This window comes from Chinchilla lanigera, unplaced genomic scaffold (genome assembly GCF_000276665.1).
Source record: "Chinchilla lanigera isolate Chin_1 unplaced genomic scaffold, ChiLan1.0 scaffold00028, whole genome shotgun sequence".
NCBI classification, from domain to species: Eukaryota; Metazoa; Chordata; class Mammalia; order Rodentia; family Chinchillidae; genus Chinchilla; species Chinchilla lanigera.
The window spans coordinates 3,122,785-3,141,042 of NW_004955429.1; the positions used below are offsets into that span (position 1 = coordinate 3,122,785).

The 18,258-nt window shown below is 36.9% G+C and overlaps 1 protein-coding gene and 1 pseudogene across 1 annotated transcript in view; both read right to left on the minus strand.

Annotated features, from left to right (window-relative positions):
- Gad2 (glutamate decarboxylase 2 (pancreatic islets and brain, 65kDa)) overlaps positions 1-18,258 on the minus strand; it is a 77,152-nt gene that overhangs the window by 29,808 nt on the left and 29,086 nt on the right. The gene's annotated exons all lie outside the window — the stretch shown is intronic.
- On the minus strand, positions 48-1,782 carry LOC102007454 (annotated as a pseudogene).

The window sequence follows — 18,258 nt, forward strand, 5'->3', positions numbered from 1 at the left end:
CTGAATTCTCTGAAGTTCCTGGGGAGGACCCTACGTGCTGCTTCCTGTCACAGTTCATGAGTGAGGGCCAAGCACTTTTCTAGGCTAGAGCATCCCACACCCATCCCACCACTCATCCCACCCATGGTCCCCATGGCAGGGTCCTTCTTCTCTGTAGGGATTTCTGTGACCACAACTTCCACTGACCACCCCACAGCATCCAGCAGAGCAGTTCTTACAACCTTTATTGGATCAATAATTCCTTTCTTTGCCATATTCACAAAGTCTCCAAGCATGGCATCATAGCCAACTTCGGAGGTTACTACAGAGGATTTTCTCAATTATCAAAGATCCTTCCACATGAGCGTTCTTTGCAATGGTCATCGCAGGGATTTTCAGTGTTCTTTTAATAATTTCTATACCAATTTTTTGATCTTTGTTAGCAGGAGTTAAGGCCTCCAGGGTGGGAATGCACTGAAGCAAGGCACAGCTGCTCCCCAGCACAATGCCTTCTTCCAAGGTTGGCCTCATAGCATTGAGGGCATCTGTGATCCTGTCTTTCTTCTCAGTCACCTCAGCATCACTTGTCCCACCATACTTCAGCACAGTTGCTCCATCTGAAACCTTTACCAGCCACTCATTCAGTTTCTCCTCCTCATGTTCACTGGGTGTCATCTTTGGTCACGATGACCTCTCCAACTTTTCCTAAGTCGTCAAGTTGAATATCTTCAAGCATCTTCAAGAGTTAGGGTCGACCCCTCTTTGCCAAACACAGCAGCACCAGTAGCAATAGCCACATCTTTCAGATGGTTTTTCCTACTGTCTCCAAACCCTGGCGCTTTGACTGTAACAACCTGAAGACCAACCGTTAGCCTGTTCAAAACCAGGGTACTGAGAGCTTCTCTGTCAAAGTTCTCAGCAATTATGACCAAGGGCTTCCGGTGAGCACTGGCAATTTTAAGAGTGGGTACAATGGACTGGATGCTAGAGATTTTCTTCTCACTCAGTAGAACATAGACATCCTGGATTTCAAAGTTCTTGACTTTCGATGTGTTAATAAAGTACAGAGAAATATATCATTGATCAAACTTCATGCCTTCAATAATTTCCAATTCATCACTCAGGTCTTTCTATCCTTCCCTGTGATGATGCGCTTCAGGCTGACCTTCTTCATGTTGTCAGATATGATGTTGCCAATTTCTTTGTCTCCATTTGCAGAAATTGTAGCAACCTGAGCAGTTTCTTCAGGGGTTGTCACAGGTTTAGACTGTTTCTTAAATTCAGCAATCACAGCATCAATAGCAACATCACACCTCTGATTTCCATGGGGTTTGTGCCTTTGCTGATCTTCTCGAAGCCTTCCTTGGCAGTGGAGCATGCCCGGATAGTTGCAGTGGTGGTGCCATCCCCTGCCTGTTCGTTTATGTTGCTGGCAACATCTTGAACAAGTTTAGTCCAGATATTTTTGTATCTGTCCTTTAAATCAATTGACCTTGCAACAGTCACACCATCTTTAGTTACTGTGGGACTTCCCCAGCTCTGTTCAATAATCACTGTTCTTCTCTTTGGTCCCACTGTAATGATGACGGCATGGACCAGGAGGCCCACACCCTGAAGCATCAAGGCATGGGTGTCTGCACTGAATTTCACGTCTTTGGCATCAGCCCTAGTGAGCTGTGGGGTCCGCACCCAGGACCTTGGTCTTGCCTGGCTGAGGACAGTGGGAAGACCCAGTATTTCTGTGGGGTGGCAGTGGGAGCACACGAGGTGAGAAAGGCTGTCGGTGGTGAGTGGGGTAAACATGAAACTTACGAGGGAAACTTTTTAGAAATTACTTTGGAAATCTTGAATGTGAGCTAGTTTATACCAGCTCGGAGAATGTGGGTGGCTGAGCTTGACAACTGATACTTGCACATCTAGTCACATTAAGACATTTTGTTAACAACTGTGGGGAGTCTTCCCAAGAGAAATTACTGCAGGTAAAAGGTGGATTGTAACTGGAAATAAAACACCGAACTCCCAGAACAAAGTTAAAAGGACCAAATGTATAGTAAATCTATTCAGGAAGACTGGAGTGTGTGTGTGTGTGTGTGTGTGTGTGTGTGTGTGTGTGTGTGTATGTGTGGGTGGTACTGGGAATTGAACCCAAAGCCTTTGCATTGTGCTAAATCTCCAGTCCCTCCACCTTTTAAATTTTTGAGACAGCATCTCTCTGAGGTGCCCAGGTTGGGCTCAGACTTGCAATCTTCTTGCCTCAGCCTCCTAGATTACTGGAACTACAGGTGGCTAGATTCTGCTATGATGAGATAATCTGTGGCTTTCACGAATCAGAGGTGTCATGGAAAGCAGAAATAAACACATAGTCTCTTTCATTTCTGTATCAATGAGTTTGGGCAGGAGGGAGAACAAACAATAGGCAGGTTGATGGCTTCCAATGGAGAGGGAAGAGACGGGTGTGGCACTTGTCTTTCCTAGGCACTCTACCTTCCAAGTCCCTTGTGTTTGGTGCACTGAGGAACTCATAACCTGAGACAGGCAGATGGTAGAAAGACATTAGCTAGAGGTATGCAACTAGAAGGAAAAATTTAACCAGCGAATATTAATATGTATACTTTTTCTTCCCGTTTGACCTGATAGTGAGTGTGGGGACACAACTTTCCATTTTTGATCTTAGAATTGACCAAATTACTTTGGAACGCTAATTCTTAAAACTTAGTATGCATAAGGATCACTTAAGTGTTTGTTTAACATGCAGATTCTGGGCCTCATTCTTAGGGATTTTGATTCATAGGTCAGTCTAGCGTTGTTGAATTAATTCATTCCACAAATATTTACTGAATACTTTGCTATGTGCCAACATTGTTTGGGATCTGGTGTGCCAGGGTAGACAGAACAGTCTTGACTCTCCAGGAATTCTTTCGTGGGAGACAAACAATAAACTAATAAGTAGACAAAAATGCCTACATATCTCTATTTTTAGCAAGCACATAGGTAGTTCTGATACAGTAGACCCAGGTCTACATGTTGAGAAACACTGTTTTCTAAATAGAAGTTTTAGCTAGGATGGGAAATATTTTAAGAACTGTGTAACATATTAGCTAAGTACTTTGCATATGAACCATGGTTTGGAGCCATCGTGGTCCAGGAGCAGCAAACAGAAGGATCTCCAGATGTAGTGCTGTTCATCCCCTGTTTGCCCATATGTTGTGGGGTGACAGAACATTGGGTGACAACCAGCAAGCTGCTCTGAGGATTAGATGCTGTCTGGCTAGACCTGGCTTTTCCAGGCAAGTACTTCTTGGTGCATGGGAGACTCTGGATGGCAGCTGTTGCATCCTCTACCTCTGGCCTAAAAGCATTTCTGTAGTATAAATGTCTATCTTTAACATATGCACATCCAGTCTTTCAGCCATTCGTGATTTATAACACTGCTCTCAGTTAGTTGTTAGTGTTTAGGAAAGTTAGCTATTAGTCTAAATGAGGGTTTTGACATGGATTGTGCTTTGGACAAATCAATTCTGCATTGAGATCTTGGTTAGCCATAGGCTTTAAAACATCATAGGATACTACAGGGTCAGAATATTCCATAAAGTAGCCCAGACAAAATCCCAGGTAGCATGCTAGGTAGAACCACCAACAGGAAAGATCTTCTTGTGGGAAGAAAGACGCAAGAACTCCCAGGATGGCCTGGAAGTTCAGACTCAGGGCTGTATTACTACGGTTGCAAAGGAAAGAGCTCTCTATCTTACCATAGGGCATGCTCTTGGAAAGTGCCTGAGGTAGGCTTTCTCACAGTCACTCGGAGAGTGCTTGAGTTCTTGGTTGGCCCTGCTGAAACTGTAAATATTTTACTAGGCTTTCCTAAGTCGGTGGGGTTCTGCTCTGTTCACAGAAATGTGCACAAAATGAAAAGAGTGGGGATTAATTTTTCCTGTTGGAAATGACGAATGGTATCCTCTGGACAATAACGATCATGTGTGGACAACGATGTCGCTGTTAATAGCAACTCCAGAGCAACAGTGGTGAACAGCCGGTTTTAAAAGAGGTCATCATATATGCCTAACACATGATCCCTGAGCCTCTTGCTGACACTCTGAGACTGTTACCACCATACTTAGCTGGTAGGTAAGGAAACTGAGGGTGAAGGAGGCAGCTGAATGCAGCTAAAAGCTTGGAATATGGAGATCAGATAACTGAGTACCTGCCCCAGATTCAGTACTAACATGTATTAGAAGACTTTTAAGTTCTTCCTTTTATTAACTTGTAAAATGATAGTAGTACTCATATAATGAGGTTTCTATGAAGATAAAATAAAATAGTAGTACAAAGCTCTGCCTCAACCATGCCTGGTGGTGCATGCCTGTACTTCCAGCACCATAGGAGGCAAGGCAGGAGGACTGCAAGTCAGAGCTCAGCACAGGAAACTTAGTGACTTGGCTGTCTCCAAACAGAAAGTAAAAAAAAGGGGGGGTAGGGTGTGGCTGGACATGTAGCTCATTGTGAAGGCCTGGGGTTTAACCTCATTACCACAAAAACCAAAAACTCTGCCTAGCATGTAGTAATAACTCAATACACATCATTCTCATTTTTATTGTTAGCAACAATGCTATGATTATACGGCTTGCAGGATATCAAAAAGCTATCAGGAAGCAGGTTTCAAATCTTGAGCTATCTGATATCAAAACTCAGATTCTTAGTCCTATGCAAACACCTTGACTAAGAAGAAACATTTTAGGTTGAGTTCTAGAATTGCAGAGATATGTACAAATTTTCTACCTGGTTTCCTGAAAGTTGCCTGGATTAAGTAGTTCCTTAACTGCTGTTAGCATTGGCTAGTAACACAAGAAAAACATGTGACCTCATTCTGAAACATGCTGCCTTAACATCCTTTGATACTGTTGTTCCTCCTAATATAACACTCAAATGCTACAGGAGTAATAGTAACCTGCTGGCCTTTTTGCCATTTGTTTTTGTTTTTAAACTAGTCAACGCTAAACAAAACTATGTCTCCAACACGACAGCAATGTAAATATAGCAGGAGGAGTTCATGGACCCAAGTGAATTTTCAAATTGCCCGGAATGAGCGCTAGAGAAATAGCACAGACTGACATGAGAGAAAATTGTTGAAGATGAATTGCAGAGGAACAGTAAAAATTACCAGAGTTTCCCTGGGGAAAGAGCTCCCTGTAAATTTACATGTCTACTGTGAACATGGTAGCCTACCCTATGAAAAAGTAAATGAACAAACAGATCATTTAAGAAGTACTTATTAAGTGAAATACATCAAACATACAAACTTGAATATTGCATGGTTTCCTTTACATGAGAAATGCAAGACATAAATAAAGAGCAAAATACAAGATAGATAATAGGAAGTAGGGAGATAGATCTTTCTTGTATGGAAGAGGATCAAAGATGGGGGTGGGAGGGGTTGAAAGAAGGAATCGTGTTTTGTGCATGCGGCAATTCCACATAAGGAACATAAGCAGTGTGGACCACAAACACATATTAATGAATGAGTGTATTCTAGAAACAAACTCTCTGAAAAGAGTTTTACTATACTTATAGTGCACTTTCTTGGTCCCTTTTATATATAGTTCAATGTGGAAAAAAATTTAACTATAATAATTAACCATGTTTTTCTCTTTTAAGATTTTATTTCCAATATGCACAGTAGGATCGCTTAGCATTATGATCAGGTTATGGGATCAAGGTATTTTTGGTGATTGCAATATATAGTTCCAGAAAAATGTATCCTTTTTGTTGACCTTCTGTTTCCTCATATATTCTCACTATACAATGCAAGTGATGTGCAATGGGAGAGTTCAGTCATGGTGTGGTAAGGAGCTACTATCTTTTTTTTACATGAAACTTCCTTATTTTTGTCAGTGGGGGCTAGTATTAGAACAAAGAAGTAGGGGCTGGGGATTAAGCTCAGAGGCACAGTGCCTGCCTGGCAAGCTCAAGGTCATGAGTTCGATTCCTGGTACCGGGAAAAAAACCAACCAACCAAACAAACAAACAAAAGAATAGAACAAAGAAGTAGATGGTGAGGGAAAATTTTGTGTGGGAGCGAATGTGTGTTGAGCTCAAACCACTCCCCTGCTCTCCAAAGTACTATCTCTCATCCATGAAAGTGTTTCTGGAAAGAAGGGAAAGATTATGATAAGAATTTCAGTTGCCATATGAGAAACTATGTTTGGCTATTTTAAATAACTTTTTTCTTTTGGTTTTATGAGAAAGTAAAACAATTTCATAATCAAATAAGAGAGTAATAACAATTATCACACTGTATGTCATTATCTTCAAAGTAGTTACTCAGAGCAAGATATAAACCAAAAAGATTCTTACAAAAAAGAAACAGGTAATAATACAAACTTTCTTTTCAGTGAACTAAGATTACTATTAGTATAAATGAAACAAATTAGCATATATATTGAAATATTTTTAAAACAATATAATGCATAATTTGGGGAAGTATTTGAACTTCTCCCCATTTCCTATTTATCACTCTTCTAAATAACTTTTGAGGCCAGAAGAAATAAAATAGCAATTATAGAACATTAAAAATTAATGATGTAAAGATACTACATATTAAAACATGAAAAGCATCTGAAAACATTTTCAGGGGAAAATGCATACCTCTAAATGCTTTTGAAATTAAACAGAAAAAAAACCCTAGAGTTTAATCCAAGAAGCTAAGGAAACAATATGAAACAATCTGGACACAAAGAAGGAATGAATTTTTCAGTGAATTAGAAAACTTAATAAAGAAGAATTAAATAATAAATTCAAAAGCTGAGATACTGGAAAGATCAATGGACATGCAAATATTTGATTAGTCTAATGAAAAGAGAAAATGAGAGATTTAAAATGTAAAGAGAGGTTATAGATAAAGAAATCTTAATAATATAAAATAATTCTAGGTAAAAATTTATGCCAATCTTAAAAAATTTTGAGGAAATACATAATTTTTATCAAGGAAAATATAAATTACAAGAATTGATTCAAGAATACAGAAATTTTGAAAAAAAAAAACTACCAAGAAGTAAGTGGGAGTAAATTTGCCAAGAAAGAAACAAAACCTAGCCTTCAAAATGCCAAGCTTAGATATTTTAGCAGTGAATTTTAAGTCAACTACTCTGAGATAATGTGCTTTAAACTTGACAGTAGAAAGCTATAGAATTTGTTTTTTGAAGCTAGCTGACTCTGATAGCAAAGTCTATCAAATATATCCCAGTAAAACCTGTACATATATCTTATAAATAAAGCTTCTTAATTTAACATTAGAGCATATAATCCAGAAGGAAATTAAACATTAACATATGGCCATATAGAATTTGTTGCAAGAATGAAAATGTACAAACTCTTAGGAAATCTTTTTAGGCAATTCACCCACCAATAGATCAGAGTGAGAAAAATCATACCATTATCTCAACTGAGTTATAAAAAATTTTTTATGACAGTTACCATCCATGCCAGAAGTGGAAGAAAGGATAAAGGAAAAGATGGAAGAGCAAAGAAGGTGAGAAAAGATAAAGAAGAAATGGTTCTTGGTAAAGTAAGAAAAAGTGAGCACTCCTTTAACACAACTAAGAGCATGTATTTCAAAACATGAGTCAACATCATATCTAAGTGCAAAATCCTAGATATACTTCAATTAAACTTAAGAACAGGATAATTCTTTAAAATTATAAAGAAAACAAAACATTAATGGGTAAAGATATTGAATCAGCAATCAAAAAAATAGAACAAACCTTTAATCAAAAAAAGCCCAGGAGTAATACATCATATCAACAGAGCTAAAGACAAAAATCACATGATCATCTCAATAGATGCAGGAAAAGCTTTTGATAAATTCCAATACTTATTCATGATAAAAATCCTACAGAAAATTGGCACAGATGGACTTTACCTCAATCTGATAAAAGCCATCTGTGACAAACCAATAGCCAACATCATACTAAATGGACAAAAACTAAAAGCTTTCACTTTAAATTCAGGAACAAGACAAGGATCTCCACTGTCACCATTCCTATTCAACATAGTTCTGGAGACACTAGCCAGAGCAATGAGACAAGAGAGAGAAATAAAAGGAATAAAGATAGGAAAGGAAGAAGTTAAATTATCTTTATTTGCAGATGACATGATACTCTACATAGAAGACCCCAAAAACTCCACCAAAAGACTCTAAGAATTAATCAACAAGTTCAGTAGCATAGCTGGATACAAAGTCAAACTACAAAAATCAATAGCATTCCTATACAAAAACAACAAACATACTGAGAGAGAAATAAGGGAAACCATAATTTTTACAATAGCATCCAAAAAACTGAAATACTTAGGAATTAAACTAACAAAAGAAGTAAAAGCTCTCTACAGTGAAAATTACATTACTCTGAAAAAAGAGATTGAAGAGGATTTAAAAAAGTGGAAAGATACTCCTTGCTCATGGAATAGGAAGAACCAACATTGTGAAAATGGCCATACTCCCAAAATTGTTATACAGATTCAATGCAATTCTGATGAAAATACCATTGGTATACCTCACAGACCTAAAGAAAATATTCCTAAAATTCATCTGGAACCAGAAGAGACCCAGAATAGCAAAAGCAATCCTGGGAAACAAAGGCAAGGCAGGAGGCATCACAATTCCCAATTTGAAATTATAATACAAAGCCACTGTGATGAAATCAGCATGGCATTGGTAATAAAACAGACCTGAAGATCAATGGAACAGACTAGAAGACGCAGACACAGCAACAAAGACAGCTACTTTATCTTTGACAAAGGGGCCAAACATGTTCACTGGAAGAAAGATAGCCTCTTTAATAAATGGTGCTGGAAAAACTGGCTTTCCACAGTCTGAAGACTAAAGCTAGACCCAAGCCTATCACCATGCACCAAAATAAAGTCAAAATGGCTTAAAGATATAAGTATTAAAACAGAAACACTAGATCAAATGGAAGAGAAAGTAGGTGGAAGTCTTAAAGACATAGGGGTAGGTAGAGAGCTCTTGAACAAAAACCAAACTGCATGGGAAATACTTCAAAAAATCAACAACTGGGATCTCATTTTATTGAAAAGATTTGCACATCAAAAGAAATCACCAACAGGGTGAACAGAAAACATATGAATTGGGAAAAAATTTTAGCCAACAGTCCCTCAGACAAAGGATTCCTATCTAGAACATATAAAGAATTAAAAAATATCAGGCCCCCAAAATTCAAAGACCCAATACAAAAATGGGTATCTAAGATGAATACCCACTTCTCAGATGAAGAAACACAAATAGCAAGTAAATACATGAAAAAATGTTAAACATCATTAGTCATTCAAGAAATGCAAATTAAAACAATACTGAGATACCATGTCACCCTAGAAAGAATGGACATCATGAAGAAATCAACCCATAACAAATGCTGGAGGGGCTGTGGGGAAAAAGGAACCCTTCTCCGCTGTTGGTGGGAATGTAGACTGGTGCGACCACTGTGGAAATCAGTCTGGAGATTCCTCAGTAAACTAGGATTAGAGGTCCTATTCAACTCAGCTAGTCCCCTCCTGGGTATTTTTCCTGAAAAACTGAAAACATCGTACCACCAAGATATATGTGCACCCATGTTTATAGCAGCACAATTTGCAATAACTAAATCTTGGAAGCAACCCAAATGTCCATTAACTGAGGAATGGATAAAAAAGATGTGGTATTTTTACACAATGGAGTATTACTCAGCTATAAAGAAATATAAGCTAGAGGCTTTTATAGATAAACAGTCACAACTAGAGACCATTTCATAAGTGAAATAAATCAGATTCACATGTGTAAACATATTTACTCCCTACTATAAGAACCTGAAAGAGTAAGTAAAATCTTAAAGGTACAATAGATATTGTGAAAGGGAAAACAAACTGCTCAAATAGGAAGGAGCAACTGGAATGAAGGAGAGGAGAGGATAAAGAAAGAAGGAAGAGAAAAAAATATGTATATGGATACACAGGATAGCTAGGATAATTGTACTACTCAAATCTGTTGGTTTATTGAAAGGAATTGTTAATGTGTAATTGTTTGATTAATCTTGCATGCTTATATCCAGTTATATGTGCAGACATTTTGAAGATGATATTATGTAATATAACAACATTGCTAATATCCTATCACCATGTTTCAAAATTCTGCATCATTTTTATTGTTCTCTATGCTGTTTTGTTTATGTATTTGTTTTTGTTATTTTGGGATTTTTTCTTCTCTCTTTAAAATGAAAAACAAAATTTATATGTCTATACAAGGATAGCTAGGATAGGTGTATTGCTGATGTCTGTGGTTTATTGAAAGGAATCATCAATACTTGAAATTTTCGTTTTTCTTGACCCATTTTGCATGCTTGAATTTGGTAATCAGAATGAAAGATCTGAAAACAACAATACACAGTATAAGAACCATTGTTGAAATCCTACCATCTTGTGTGGTGAAGCTCTGCATTATTCACAATGTTATTTTTTTATTACTTGTTACTGTCTTTGGTTGTTTGATCAATCTTACATTCTTATGTCTGGTGGACTGAGCAACTTCATTGAAGATAACAGTATGTAATGTAGCAAACATTTTTAATTCCTATCATTTTGTTTTGTAGTCATATATTATTTTTGTGTTGTTTTGATTTTGTCTTCATTGTTGTTTTGTTAGTTTTTAAATTAAAAAAAAAAAAACCCAGGAATGAGTTAAAGAGAATTGCTTCCTTTTCAATTTCATTAAAGAGTTTGGCATTAAATCTCTAAGTTTCTTGTAGAATTCAGCTGTGAATCCATTAGGACCTGGGCTTTTCTTTGTTGATAAGTATTACCCTGATACCAAAACCAGAAAAAGACCCAACCAAAAAAGAAAACTACCGGCCAGTGTTCCTAATGAACATCGACACAAAAATCATGAATAAGATTCTAGCGAACAGCATGCACCAAATCATCAAGATTATAAACCATGACCAAGAGGATTTATCTGAGGAATGCAGGGGTGGTTCAACATATGCAAATCAATAAATGTAATAGACCATATCAACAGAGACAAAGACGGAAACCACATGGTCATCCAACAGATGCAGAAAAACCTTTTGACAAAGTCCAACACTAATTCTTTTTTTTTTTTTTTTCTCTCCAGTACCGGGAACTGAACTCACGACCTTGCGCTTGCCAGGCAGGAGCTTTGCCGCTGAGCTAAATCCCCAGCTCTCAACACTAATTCATGATGGTCTTAATACCTCAGTCTGATAAAAGCTATGACAAACTAACAGCCAACATCATACTAAATGGACAAAAACTGAAAGCTTTCATTCTAAAATCAGGAACAAGACAAGCATGTCTATTATCATCCCTCCTTTTCAATGTAGTTCTGAAAACATTAGCCAGAACAATTAGACAAGAGAGGGAAATAAAAAGAATAAGGATATGAAAGGAAGAAGTGAAATTATCATTATTTGCAGATGACATGATACTCTACATAGAAGACCCCAAAAACTCCACCAAAAGATTTTCAGATTCAATAACCAAATTCAGTAGCATAGCTGAATACAAAGTGAACACTCAAACATCAATAGCATTCCTGTACACAAACGAACTCACTGACAGAGAAATTAGGGAAACCACACCCTTCAGAATAGCATTCAAAAAAATGAAATACTTAGGAATTAGTCTTACAAAGGAATAAAAGATCCATACATTGAAAGCTACAGTATTCTGAAAAAAAAGATCAAAGAGGATTTCAGAAAATGGAAAGATATTCCTTGTTCATGGGTAGGAAGAACCAGCATTGTGAAAATGGTCACTTTCTGAAAACTGGTATACAGACTCATTCAGTACAATCCTGATCAAAACACCACTAGCATACCTGACAGATCTAGAGAAAACATTCCTAAAATTCATCTGGAACCAGAAGAGACCTAGAATGGTAAAGGCAATCCTGGGCAACAAAGGCAAGGCAGAGAGCATCACAATCCCTGACTTGAAATTATACTAAAAAGCTACTGTAATAAAATCTGGATGGTACTGGCAAAAAACCCCACACCTGAGGATCAATGAAACAGAGGAGAAGATGCAGACACAACTCTAAACCACCTTATCTTTGACAAAGGGGTCAAACATGTTCACTGGAAGAAAGATAGCCTCTTTAATAAATGGTGCTGGAAAAACTGGCTTTCCACATGCTGAAGACTAAAAACTAGATGCATGTCTATCACCATGCACTAAAATAGAGTCAAAATGGATTAAAGATCTAAATACTAAAACAAAAACAATAAATCTACTGTAAGAGAAACTAGGTAGAAATCCTGAAGACATAGGGGTAGGCAGATAGTTCATAAATAAAAAACAAACTGCACAGGAAGTACTTCCATGAATGAACAACTGGGATCTCATCTTATAAAAACATTTTGCACATCAAAAGAAATTACCAACAAAGTGAAAAAAACCCATGAATTGGGAAAACATCTTGGCCAACTATCCCTCAGACAAAGGACTTCTATCTAGAATATATAAAGAGTTTTAAAAAACCAGGCTCCATGTTCAAAGACCCAATCTAAAAATGGGCTTCTGAGATGAATATATACTTCTCAGATGAAGAAATATAAATGGCAAATAAAAACATGAAAAAATGTTCAACATCACTGGTCATTCAAGAGATGCAAATTAAAACAACACTGAGATTCCATCTCACCCCAGAAAGAACGGCTATCATCAAGAAATCAACCAATAACAAATGCTGGCAGGGATAAGGGGAAAAAGGAACCCTTCTCCACTGTTTGTGGGAGTGTAGACTGGTGCAACCATAGTGGAAATCAGTGTAGAGATTTCTCAAAAAGCTAGGATTAGAGGTCCTATTTGACCCAGTTAGTTCCCTTTTGGGCATCTTCCCAGAAGAACTGAAAACATCATACCACAGTGACATACGTGCACCCATGTTTATAGCAGCACAGTGTGTCATAGCTAAATCTTGGAAACAGCCCAAATGCCCATCAACTGAGGAGTGGATAAAAAAGATGTGGTCTTTTTATGCAATGGAGTACTACTCAGTTATAAAGAAAGATAAATTTGAGACTTTTATAGGATTATGAATGCAACTTGAGTCCATACTCATAAGTGAAATAAATCAGATTTGCATGTGTAAACATCATATTGACTCCCTAGTGTAAGAAACTGAAAGAGCAAATAAAATTTGAAAAGTACAATAGATGTTGTGAATGGGAAAGAAACTACCAGGGAAAGGAGAAAAGAAAGAAGGAAGGGAAAAATATATAACAAAACACAACAAAACTATATATATATATATATATATATATATATACACACACACATATGTATACATAATATAGCTAGGATAATTGTACTACTAAGTTCTATTAGTTCATTTAAAGGGATCGTCAGTGCTTATATTGTTTGATTAATTTTGCATGCCTTTGTCTTGTAATCTGAGCAACTAGTTTGAAGATAAAAATATGTAATATAACAATCACTGTTAGTTTCCTATCATCTTGTTTTGAAATTCTATGTCATTTTTATTTTTCTTTCTCTCCTTAAAATAAAAAACTTCCTACACAGCCAGTATTACTCTGATGTCAAAGCCAGCACAGGAGGCTACAGAAAAAGAAAAACCACAGGCTGGTATTTCTGAAGAACACAGATGTAAAAACCTTCAACAAGATACCAGCATGCTGAATTTAACACTGGTTTAGAAGGATCGTATACTATTTTTGTCAACTGTAACTCAACAAAGCTGGATAAAAATAATATTCTTAAAATTTCAACCAATAAATGAACTATGAAAAATACAACTGTTGGAAGAGAGATAAGATGATAATCAGTATCTGTTCTGGTTCAGATTGTAAAAGTCCCTCAGAGGCTTGTGTGATGAAAGCTTGGTCCCTGGTGCAGCAGTATTCGGAGGTGAGGCTGTTGTGGGGGTCACTGGATCATGAACACTCCGATGTTACAAAGGGACTAATCCACTTACAGAGTCATAGCTTAATAGGTTTTGCAGGAGGGGCTCTGTGATAAAAGGGAGCTTTCTTTTTCGCCATGAGGTGAGCAGCTTTTTCTCTACCCCATACTTCCCACCATGATACTTCTGCCTCACTACAGGCCCAGAAACAATGGAGCATACTCACCATGGACTACAACCTCTGAAACCATGAGGCAGAATAAATTCTTTCTCTCTTAAGTTGATTTTCTTACATATTTTGTTACAATAAGGAAAAGTTGGCTGATATAGTAACTAAACTATAAGGGAACAAACTGTATCTATTGTAAGTCTAGAAAAATTTGAAAGTCAAGTGTTGCTTACATTCCAATTATAGTTACTAGGAAATAGAATAAAGAGAGAGATAAGTTTAATAATGGCAAGAAAAAATGTAAATATCTGGAAATAAACTTATCAAGACATTATAAAATCTAGAAGAAGAGAAAAGCAGTTCTTTACCAAAAGACACAAAAGAGACTTGGATAAATGGAGAAACACATGATTTTTGATGAGAAAACTCAACAGTGAAAATATATGACATCTAAATTTAACACAACTCCAGTGGGATCGCAAGTGGGATTTTTAGGGAAAAGTCTGGGAAAGTAAGTCTAAAGTGCAACCAGAGGAAAAATATTACCTTATAAAATGGTCAGGGAACAGATTACTTTCTATTAAAAAGTAAAATATTCTAAAAGTGATTAAAAAGTATGGTAATGTAGCCACATTAGTCAAATCAGTAAAGCCAAACAAATTCTCAGTAAGAATTTAGCAATTTTAGATTATTCTATATGTTATTTTATACACCAATGATATTTTTAGATCTGAAATGGTGTTGGAACAATATCTGGGAGAAAATTATAGACTTCCCAAACACCTTAGACCAAAAAAAATTTCTATTAGGTATACATTTTAAATCATAAAGATTCTAAGGAAAAATAAAGAAATATTAACATGTACTAAGAATGGGAAAGATGTTTTAAAGAAAATACGAAGGGTAAAAAATGAATAATTAATGAACACCCTGACCACAGAGAAATGAAACATTTTTACAAATATCACAAATAAAATTAAGAATAAGACGAGACATTGTGGAAAACATTTGAAATATATATGACAAAAGAGGGTTTTGTTTTCTTTTCCTTTTTGAACTGTAAGTTTGAAACACTCAAAATGAAATGAGAACATGAAGAATAAAAGAGGTTTCATCCATCAAAATGACACGGGTCACCTAAGGTTTTAACGCCTATGATTAAGCAAGATATGTGAGCAGGGACCCCTGTACACTTTGGGGTGAATAGAACTTGGTCAGTTCTCTTTTGAAGGACAACGTAACCTCAAATATCAGGTCTCTTAGCATAGTTATAGTCCTGAGATTGAAAATTCTTCTTTCAGGAATTTAAGAAAAATAAAATAAGGATATAAGCAAATATTTAGACACTGATGTTTAGATTAGCACTTTTTTAAATAGTGAAAACTTAAAGTGACTTAGTTTAACAACAGATTTGCTGTTGTTTTAGAAAGGAGCCATCTCCTATGAATTAACTCAAAATAGACCAGAGACACAAAAGTAAGAGATAAGACTCTAAAATGCTTGGGAGAAAACATGGGATGAAACCTTCATGACAAGGGATTTGGCAGTTATTTCCTGGATATGACCCCAAAGGCACAGGTAGCAACAACAAACAATAAAATAGACAAATTGGGCTTGATGAAAATTAAAATTTTTTGTGCATCAAGAAATACTGCTGACAGGTAACCTACAGAATGGGAGAAAACATTTACAAATCATATATCTGATAAAGAATTAATAGCCAGAATATAGGGAGAACTCCTAAAACAACAGCAATAACCTAACTCAAAGGTAAGCAAACGCCTTGAACAGACATTTTTTCAAAGAAGATGTATAAATAGTCAATAAGCAAATGAAAATATGGTCAACATCATTAATCATTAGGGAAATGCAAATCAAAACTACATTAAGATGCCACATACACTATCATGGCTACTTTCAAATAAACCCAAATCAGAAAATAATAAGCATAAGTGTGAAAAAGCTAATACTTGTGCACCACTGTGGGAGTATAACATGACAGAGCAGTTGTGGAAAGCAGTAAGGTTATTCCCTAAGAAGTTAAAAATAGAATTAGAAAGAATTATTATGTAATCCAACGATTCCACTTTTAAGTGTCAACCCAAGACAAGTGACAGGAGAGTTTCAAAAAGGTAATTGTACACCCACATTCCTATCTGCATTCTTCATGGTAACCCACAGGTGGAATGAACTCAGGTGTTTCCAGATAGATGAATAAATCAATGAATGTGGTATATATATACGTACAATGAAATATTATTCGGCCTTAAAATGGGTGCGCCTTGGGGACTTTATGCCAAGTGAAATATACCAGTCATAAGACAACACTGTATAATTATATTTATATGAGTGAGGAACCTATCATAATCAAATTCATAAAGGCAGGATGTGTAGTGGTGGTTTCCAGGAGCTGAGGTTGTGGTGGGCAGTGATGGGGAGTTATTGTTTAATGGAAACAGAGCTTCAGTTGAGCTCAGAGTGATTCAACCATCATAGTGATTGTTGTACAGCAGTGAGAGTACCTCATAGCACTGAAATGTAGGAGTTAATGTGGTAAATTTTGCATGTATCTTCCCATAATGAAAAACCATGGAAAAAAAGAGAAAGGATCCTGTTTGATTAGTGAACGTTAGGATTTCTCTTTTGAATCCAAGCTCTGACTCCCTATGTACCAGCCCTGTGACCGTGGCCATGTCACGCGTGAGGTATTAAGAGTTAAACGGAGAAGGGAAACCTGCCAACTGCTTAAAATTCTTGTATACATGGCAATACTTCATGAGCTATGTCACCACCAGGCAGATGTGAGGAATAGACTATTTTGTGTTTCCAATCAAATAAATTAGATCAACAGCTATGTAAAGTGTTTAGGACAGTGCCTGGCACAGTGCACACACTCAATATCAGCTATGGCATCATTACTTTATAATCTTTTTTTATGTTGGAAGTAAGGAGCAAGCACACTGGCACCCTTGAACTCTGCATCTAAACTCACAGACGCTCAAGGGCTCCTGCTCCATAATAACTGACTGAATGTCTCTGCACAGTCTTTCCTATTACAGCACACTCAATAGCTCCCCAACGACCTGAAAGAGTTAATTAGCATCCCTAACCACCTCGGGCACTGGCCACAATTCAGCTGGGGTAATAAAAAGAGCATAATGACCTCAGGTTATTTATACCTTCAATTGCTTAAATCAATGGTATGATAAAGTGTAGTACTTAACAAGCAGAAGGAACTGTAATGTAACTGTAATTTATAAAGTTAGAGTGACATGTTTTTTAAAGGCTAAAAGGGATACAAAAGCACTAGTAATTAATTTGTGGTATAAAAGCATTAATCATACTGGCTAGCCACATTCTTGCAAGCTGGAGCTAGGATGGCCAGTGCCCGTCCAGTCCTATGCCAGCCATCTGTCATATGCCTTAGACAGACTTATTTTCTAGAAGGTTCCAGAAAATTACTAGCAATTTAGACAATGTAAAGGGAACCCTGAAGGGAGGAGAAGGAAATGGAGAAATGGAAGACGGGAGATAGCAAGAGAGAGTGCCAGAGGAAATTAATTTCTAATCATGCCCTTGAGATTCCATACTGATAATAAATGAGAGAGAGAGACAGAGACAGAGAGAGAGAAAGGTAGAGCTCTTCCCTGTAGTAGAATGAAGGAACTAATAAATAGAGAAGGAATAGAGTTAGAAAATCACTGTTTTGCAGACATCATCACAGTAATTCAGGCAAGACTCATACATGGATACTAAACTAGTGGATGAAAATTTCAGAAGGAACAGGATATTTACATGGTCTCAAGGCATCCTCTACAAGATACTTGGTAACTGCAAAGGAGAAAGTAGTCATCTTGTAGTGGAGAAACCTAGCAGACAGCACCTTGACCAAATGGACAAATGTAACACTACTGATAATGGAACAAAACTCCTGATGAGATGCAGGGAAGAAAGATGAGCATCACCTCCCTGAAGGTCCTGCCCCAGAGGCAGCTTGAATCTAACCATGAGGAGACATCAGGTAATCCAACTTAACTACAAAATAAATGGTCTACACTCTGCACAGATATCAATGTCAGGAAAGACAAAGGAAAGCTGAGCAAGTGCTCCTGGGTAAAGGAGACTGAAGAGACACAGCAACTGAGGACCACATGATCCTAGACATCAAAAACAAGTAGCTACGAAG